Genomic DNA, 8,002 nt, shown 5'->3' on the forward strand with positions numbered 1-8,002 from the left:
ATATAGGGATTCTATTACTTTTATTTTCATGTTTGTCAATCGGTGATGCAGTCTTAAAGGGTTATAAGTTCTAACCATGAAAGAGGTCCTAAGGCTATGTTTGGTTTGAAGGAAAAAGTAGGGAAATGTAATGAAACCTATACAAGGTTTGTAAAGGTTTCCCTTCCTTTCCCTACTTTTTTTCCTTCAAACCAAACACAGCCTAAAGGAAAGGACTGGATGGTGGTTCCAAATCTTACCAACCCCTTTAAATTAACACATCACCTTCAACACAAAGGGGCCTGTTTGACGCCAAGATGAAATGGTTGAACTGAATGACTTGTTTCTTTGCGTTTCAGTGACTGTACTATCAAGTATTTTATCTTATAGAAGACAAAACAATAATTCATTCAGTTTAGCAACTTCAGCTGTTATCAAATGGACCAAGGTGTAGAAATGAATTTTCACCCGGTTACGATGTAAATTATGTCTAAATAATATCTGAAATATCTCAGCTGTCTGAATTCCTTTTCCATTGATTACAAATAAACAAAGACAATATGTAATTTATGCAAACAATTATATTTTTTTTGGTTAAAAGATAATCATGGTTTTCAAAACCGGACAGTCGGATTGGAAAGACCAGGAACTGGCAGGTGACAGATTCCATTTTACCCCATAATTGTTATTTAGCCAAAAACCGTTGATTTGGCTAACAAACCGCTGACTCAGGTGGTCGAAACCATTCAAACCATCTAACGATTTGACCCTTTTTTTTGTCAGAATGGGCCATCCATTCAGTTAGAATGATTGGACCATTCAACTCCAAAACTGAACCCCTAATCGATCCATTGTTCGGTTCGATTTTAAAAACCTTCAAGATAATTATAATCTTGCATTGAGTGTTTGGTGACCCAATAGAGTGGTTCTTCAATCATAATCCAACAAGGTCCAACACAGTTTTCGGATTGGGTTCAGATTGATCCCTCTTCTACTTGTGTCAAATGTACTTATTTTCTTGCTCGAGGGTCGAGGTGAATCCAGTTTTGACATTATCATATGCAAAATGGATACAGTTATCTTGGTTCAGAAAAAAGAAGCCTTTAAACATGAAATTATTGGCATGCCTATGTATATATTATATAAATAAGTACATGTAAACATATTTATGGATATATAATTGTGCGCACATACATATATACATACATACATCTATATTCACCTAACCTAATTGAAAGTTAATTGGGTTATTACTTTTAAACCGTAACCTAAACTTTAATTCAAATCAAATTTTTGAATTAAGTTTGAGTTAATCGGCCCAAATTGCAGCCCTATGGCCATCCATAAGGTTTGACCCCTCTCATAAAAATTTCTTAGCTCCACCCTTGAACCGTCCCATTGGACAGGGCACATGTGTGTCGAGATCCTCTAGAGATAAACATGGGCAATGGGCATTATCAAATAACTTTAATCACATTTTTTTTATTTCCAAATAAAAAAAAAGGCATGTATTTCTTAGCATTATGATAGCTAGTGCCTAGGGATAATGGATTGAGACCCATCACACACAATCATAATTCATAACGCACATAGTATGCATATTATTTTGGGAGAATGACCGATACCCCCAGTGTCAGAATTTATAGGTTCAAAGTACATTTGGGGTAGGTGCCAGCTCATAATTGATGCCAATTCACGGGCGGGTATGGTGCATAGGGTGTGGTTTTTGGACATTTTGAATGTTATAGCTGTAGTGGGAATCAGAAATCTTCATTGGGTGTATTTGTACTTCTCCATATTATTTTCCCTTTCCTTGGACTTTTCAATTCACCTTTTGGGCTCTAGGGCCGAATGAAGCTGCTCTTCTTTTTATATTTTTTCTTTCACTATATTTGTTTTGGAAAGGATGACTATTGGCTTGCCCAACGGGGTTTATTGTAGGGTCATTTACTAAAACACTCTATATAGTTTTATATATTTACTAAAACCTACCTTATAGTTTATATTTTACTAAAACTCTCCTTATAGTTTGCAATCAATTTACTTAAATGACTTTCTATCAATAATCATTTATATTTCTGTCTAAAAATGGTAACTTGACCATCTATACTGAATGAAAAATGTTCAAGGGCATGGGTATATGTTATTTTATTCTGAAATTACCCCTAATATATCATATTGAGCTTTTTAAAATGAACCATTGTTTGATTTTCAGATATACCACACAATGTTTGATTTATATAGAATGAAGAAGAGAGAACAGTGCATACCAGGCTATTAGTTAATTTGCAACATCATTTCTTCCTTCTTCAAATGGAGAATAAAATTGATCGAAAAGAGTTGTGGCCCATGTTTTACTAGGGGCAAGAGTGACATTTCCATTTATATTTTTTGTAGATTATATTGGTCCAAACAGATCCAAGGTCAAAACTATCATTTCCACTCCAACCTAATGGAAGGTTGATTAAGTAAATCAATTGTGAACTATAGAGGGTGTTTTAGTAAAACACAAACTATAGAATACGTTCTAGTAAATCCATAAAATTATAGGGGTGTGTTAGTAAATGACCCTTTATTGTATTTTTATATTTTGACAAAATTATCTACTTGAAGTTTAAATGGGTTCGGCTTGATATGAAAAAGATATGATATTCGAAAAACAGCTGACCAATAAATTGGAATCATAAAAGTGGTAGCAAATAAGGTGTTATTTATCAAAATTTATGGGTGGATTTTGATTGCTCAAAACTCTTCCCATACCATGTCTTTCCCGCATCATAGATTTCCCTAGTTTAAATTTATGCATCAATTTAAATATTTTATGGAGACAAAATTTGATTTCGCTAAAAAATAAAACATGACTGCATGCAAATTCTTGCATTTTTTTGTTTATAGTGAAAGGTTCATTACCTGAACAAAAATGTATTGCCCTTAGGGTGGCAATGGCAATGGAACTGTGGAAGTGGCAAAAGGTAGTCCATCTTCCAAACCTAAAACTCCTCCAACTTTGATGAATGTGAGATTTGACCCCAAGTCTCTGTTTTGCCAGTCACAGACCTTATTAATGGAACCAATTAGCAAATGCTCTGATGAGGGCGAATTTGGCCCTCCAATGACATCATGACACATGGCATATTGGAACAACTACTTGACACATAGACACCACCTAAGCAATGACTTAGAGTCCCATATCGTGGTTTCTCTTCACCTAGACCTAGCGACCTACCTTCACCGCCAACCTAGCGACCTCCAATGACATCACTAGCCGAAGTGACCTCGATGCAAGGAGCGACCTCCCTTGAGGGCATGCCGACCTGACTGAGGTCTAGGTGGCGACCTGCGAGACATGCTCGTTGACAAATTCGGCATGCATATCCCGACACTCCCACGATTCTTGGAAGTTGGCCACATATTGAACATTCCGGAGGGTGGTCAACATGCATGATGTTTACCTCCAAGGATTTCGGACCGGTTAGGCACAATCTCCCAAAAATCTCGGATGCAGTACGTGAGGCCCACACTAAACAATGCTTATATAAAGGCACCAACCCCAAAGACCCAGAGAGGAGAAAAAAGAGAGGTACGCGCGATTATTTGCTCACTAGCGCTCTAGCATTCAAGTATTCAGCTTGTATCCATAATATAGTATTGACTTAAGCATCGGAGCGACCTCGCCGGGTTAGCCACCCCGGGTTCTCTGATCTATTATCATGCAGCTTGGTCTAGTTCACCATGCGACTGGTGTTCAAATCATCTTCCAACTAGGAGTATTTAGATCGCGCATCATCAATTGGCGCCGTCTGTGGAAAATGCTACAAAAGGCTATGTTCTCACTCGAGTCTCTGAGCCTCAAGTAATAACATCTTCAAGCAACAACAACAACGCTTGATTAAAAGAACCCCCTAGGGGGGCAGAAGCAAAATGATTAGCCCAAACGAGTTCTCGCAGTCTTGCCTGGACAAAATCTCCCTAACTGTGAGGCCACCCCCATATGTCGAGCTCTACGTGCTCTCTACAAGAGTTGACGGCCAATAGAATGTGAGGCCACCCCATATGTCGAGCTCTACGTGCTCTTTGCAAGAGTTGACGGCCAATAGAATGTGAGGCCACCCCATAGGTCGAGCCCTTCGTGGTTCCCATGCGAGTTGATAGCCAACAAACTGTGAGGTCGCGCTGCAAATCGAGCCCTCCATGCTTTTTGTGGGAGTTGATGGCCAGCGGGTTGTGGAGCCACCCTTGCAGGTCAGTCCTGCTGAGGTGACGAGGTGTTTGTAGACCAAGGTACTGAGAGCAAAACTAGATTGTCAAAATTCCGATGACCTGGAGACCTGGAGACTTGCCTCCGAACTGACGACCTGCTTCCGTCGGCCTAACGACCTACTTCCACCAACCTAGCGATTTGCCTTTGCCGCCAAGATGGCGACCTACTTCCGCTGACCTAGCAACACACATAATCAGCCCGGATGAGCTTTGTTAGCCTTGTTCGTGAGGTTACCCCTATAAGTAGAGCCCTCCATGGCTCCTGCAGGAGTCGGCGGCAAACAGACTGCAATCGCCCTTACGGGTTGAGCCTTTCAAGGTTCCCATGCGAGATGGCAAATTACAGTTAGTAAAGATGCCCCCTGCAGGTTCAGCTCCTTGTGGCTTATCGTAGGAGTAGACGACCAACGCCTTAGAGGACTGACATAGTGCAGCCGTGACACCGACCCGCTATTTAAATTCCAACATCGACACACATAGCAAGGGGAAGCTAAACTGCTTTCAGCATCAAGGACCCCTAAACCGACCTCGAAATATGTTGGTAATATGCCAAAGGACCAACGACGAAGCACGAATCTACTCCCTTCGCTGAGCTGATCTTAGCTCGGGAGTGGGGGGCAATTGATGAGGGCAGATTTGGCCCTCCTCTGACATCATGACACATGGCATATCAGAACAGCTGGACTACATCCCAGTATCACCTAGGCGACAACTTGCCTTAGCCAAAATGGGGTCCCAGCTGGCGACTTGACTCTACCGCCAACCTGGCGACCTACTTCTGCTGGCGACCTGGCGACCTACCCTTACTACCGACCGGGCGTCCTACTTCTGTTGCCGACCTAGCGACCTACATCTTCCGCCGACCTGGCGACCTGGCGGTCTACCTCTCTCGCCGACTTGGCGACCTACCTCTCTAGAAGCTTGCTAGTTGTCTCTGAACCTTTCGGGATCACGCCGCGTAACCGTAGGCCTTATCCTCATCCTGCCCGAATCGGAGGGAAACAGTAAGCCTTATTAATTGGCACGTTATCCTCATTCCAAAGCGGAATGGACCCCTACGTCGTGGGCCGAAGATTCTGGGAGTGTTTCGCAATACCCACGGCAGCCCAACTATATAAGGGCATCAGCCTCTGAAACCCATGTAGATGCGCAATTTAGTTCTCACAGCTCTTCACCTTTCTCACATTTAGCTATCTTAAAATCTTTGATTCGCTAACTTAAGCATCGGAGTGCCCACCCTGGGTAAAGAAACCCGGGCACTCTGACACTGTTTCTTTGCAAGTCGCATCAGAGCCACCTCTCCAGCTTGTCACCATTCAGTTAAGCATCAAAGCCACCTCTTCAGCTCGTCACCATTTAGCTAGGCATCAGAGCCACCTCTCTACCTCGTCACCACTCAGTTAGGCATCAGAGCCACCTCTCCAGCTCGTCACCATTCAACTAGGCAACAGAGCCACCTCTCCAGCTCGTCACCATTCAGCTAGCCAACTGAGCCACCTTTCCAGCTCATCACCACTCAATTAGGCATCAGAGCCACCTCTCCAGCTCGTCATCATTCAGTTAGGCAATAGAACCGCCTCTCCAGCTCGTCACCATTCAGTTAAGCAACAGAGCCATCTCTCCAGCTCATCACCATTCAGTTAGGCATCAGAGCCACCTCTTCAGCTCGTCACCATTTAGCTAGGCATCAGAGCCACCTCTCCAATTTGTCACCATTCAGCTAGGCGTCTAAAGCCACCTTCCAGGTAGGAACCATTTAGTTAGGCATCCTAGCCACATTCTAAGTAAGAATTATTCAGCCAAGCATCCGAGTCACCTGCCAACGGGGAACTGCCGAAATGCGCATCATCATGTTCCATGTATAAGAATGCAACTTGGGCTTGTTAGGGTTGAGATTTTGTCAAAATTGTAATGGGTCTAACCGTAAAATATTAACTCAGTCCAACCCGAGTCGCACCTATATCCATGTTAGTCTCTTTCGATTGCTATATTCGATTTTCCATTTTTTAAGATTTTAAAATTCAAAAATAATCATAAATTTCCTTTCCATTTAGGTTAGTTTCCAAATGTGATAGGTGGATGGGATTCCATATACGTAAATAGGTGGGACTCGATTTCCTAATACGTGAATAAGTGGAATGCAAAGTGAGTGAGAGCTTGCTGATTGTCTTAATAGGAGTGGTGGGAAGGGGTGAGGAGATTGGGTCTTGTTGCCTGTGGCCCGCATAATGGCATGAGGGCTGTGCCAGACCCGGCATGATAATATATAATATATTAATAAAATAAATAATTGTTTTTAATTTTATTATATTAATTTATTTAATTATTGTATATAAGTAATTGTATACATCAAAATTCATATAAAATTAAAATTTTAAGTTTTTTTTTTAAATAAATAGCTTTGGCCCAGTCCACGGCCCCGCTTGACCTGCGGTATGACACGATTAGTCCTATTTATGGGCCGGGTCAGGCCGGGCTTGAGCCGGGCTTTGACTCTTTATTAACAAAAAAATGTTAGGCCCGAGCCCGAGCCCGACCCAACCAACGGGCCTACAAATTGGGCCCGAGCCCGACCCTGATAAAAAGCCCGAAGCCCGACCTAATAAAAGAAATTCGAATTTTTCCCTATTCAAATAATTATCTATTTTTAATTCAGATGTTTTTTTCCCCTATTTAAATAAACAATGGGCCTACAAGTGAATCAACAACCTTCTCAAATCGAAAAATTTATTCAAATGGACATCACATAGGGTTTTCACTTAGGTTTAACTATAGGTCGGGCCGGGTTTACTTAGGTTTAACTATAGGTTGGAACGGGCCGGGCTCAGGCCGGGCTATTTTGGCAAAGCCCGAGCCCAGCTCGAATTTTATGCGGGCCGGGCTTTTTGGCCTGAGGTTAAGCCCACGGACCAAAAAGCCTATTCAAGCCCGTTTGGGGGTCGAGCCGGGCCGGACCGGCCCATCGGGCCACCCGGCCCATGAACAGGTCTAGACACGGTACGATATGGGTCCACATGGGCTTGGACCGTGCTGGACCAATCCCCCAAGTTATCCCAAGGGAGAGCGGCACGGCTCGTACAAACCCGTTTTACACCTCTAAGAGAGAGTTAAGGATAATGAAGGGTGGAGGTAATGGAATAAGGAGTGGCATGTAATGTCTCTATATATATATATAAATAAATAAATAAATAAATTGATAATTTTGGTCAATCGATCATTTTTAGGCTGACCAAATAGAACTGAAAAACCGGAATTTTGCAAAATTAAAAACCGAAACCAAATTGATTGGTCAGTTAATCGGATTTTTTCGATTTGGTCTCTCTGTTTTTATGATCAGCCCTAAAAATAATAGGAAATTAACTACATTTCCAACTCATAAAAATCATATCAAACATGAAAAGAAGTACAAAAAATATAAATTTCATCCTTATTCTTTCATGCTTTTTTCAGCTTTTTTCTTGGTGGAAATACACACCCTTTCTTTTTTAAAAAAATATGATTTGAAACTTAAAAATCAGCATAACAAACCAAAAAAAAAAGCATATAATGTAATAAATAAATAAAAAAAGGAAATGAGAGGGAGAGATAGATAACGGGGTAACCGGGTAAGTGGGTATCTGGGTAAAGACTAAGGCGTAAGGGTAAGGGAGGATGGGCGGCTGTCCTCTCATTTTCCATCACAAATCACCTTTGTTTTGTTGTCAATAAATGATAAACAAACATTAATGAAGAGCTAATAAAGGCCAAAAACAAACTCGATTCT

This window comes from Nelumbo nucifera, chromosome 6, assembly GCF_055504915.1.
Source record: "Nelumbo nucifera cultivar China Antique chromosome 6, China Antique-T2T, whole genome shotgun sequence".
Lineage (NCBI taxonomy): Eukaryota > Viridiplantae > Streptophyta > Magnoliopsida > Proteales > Nelumbonaceae > Nelumbo > Nelumbo nucifera.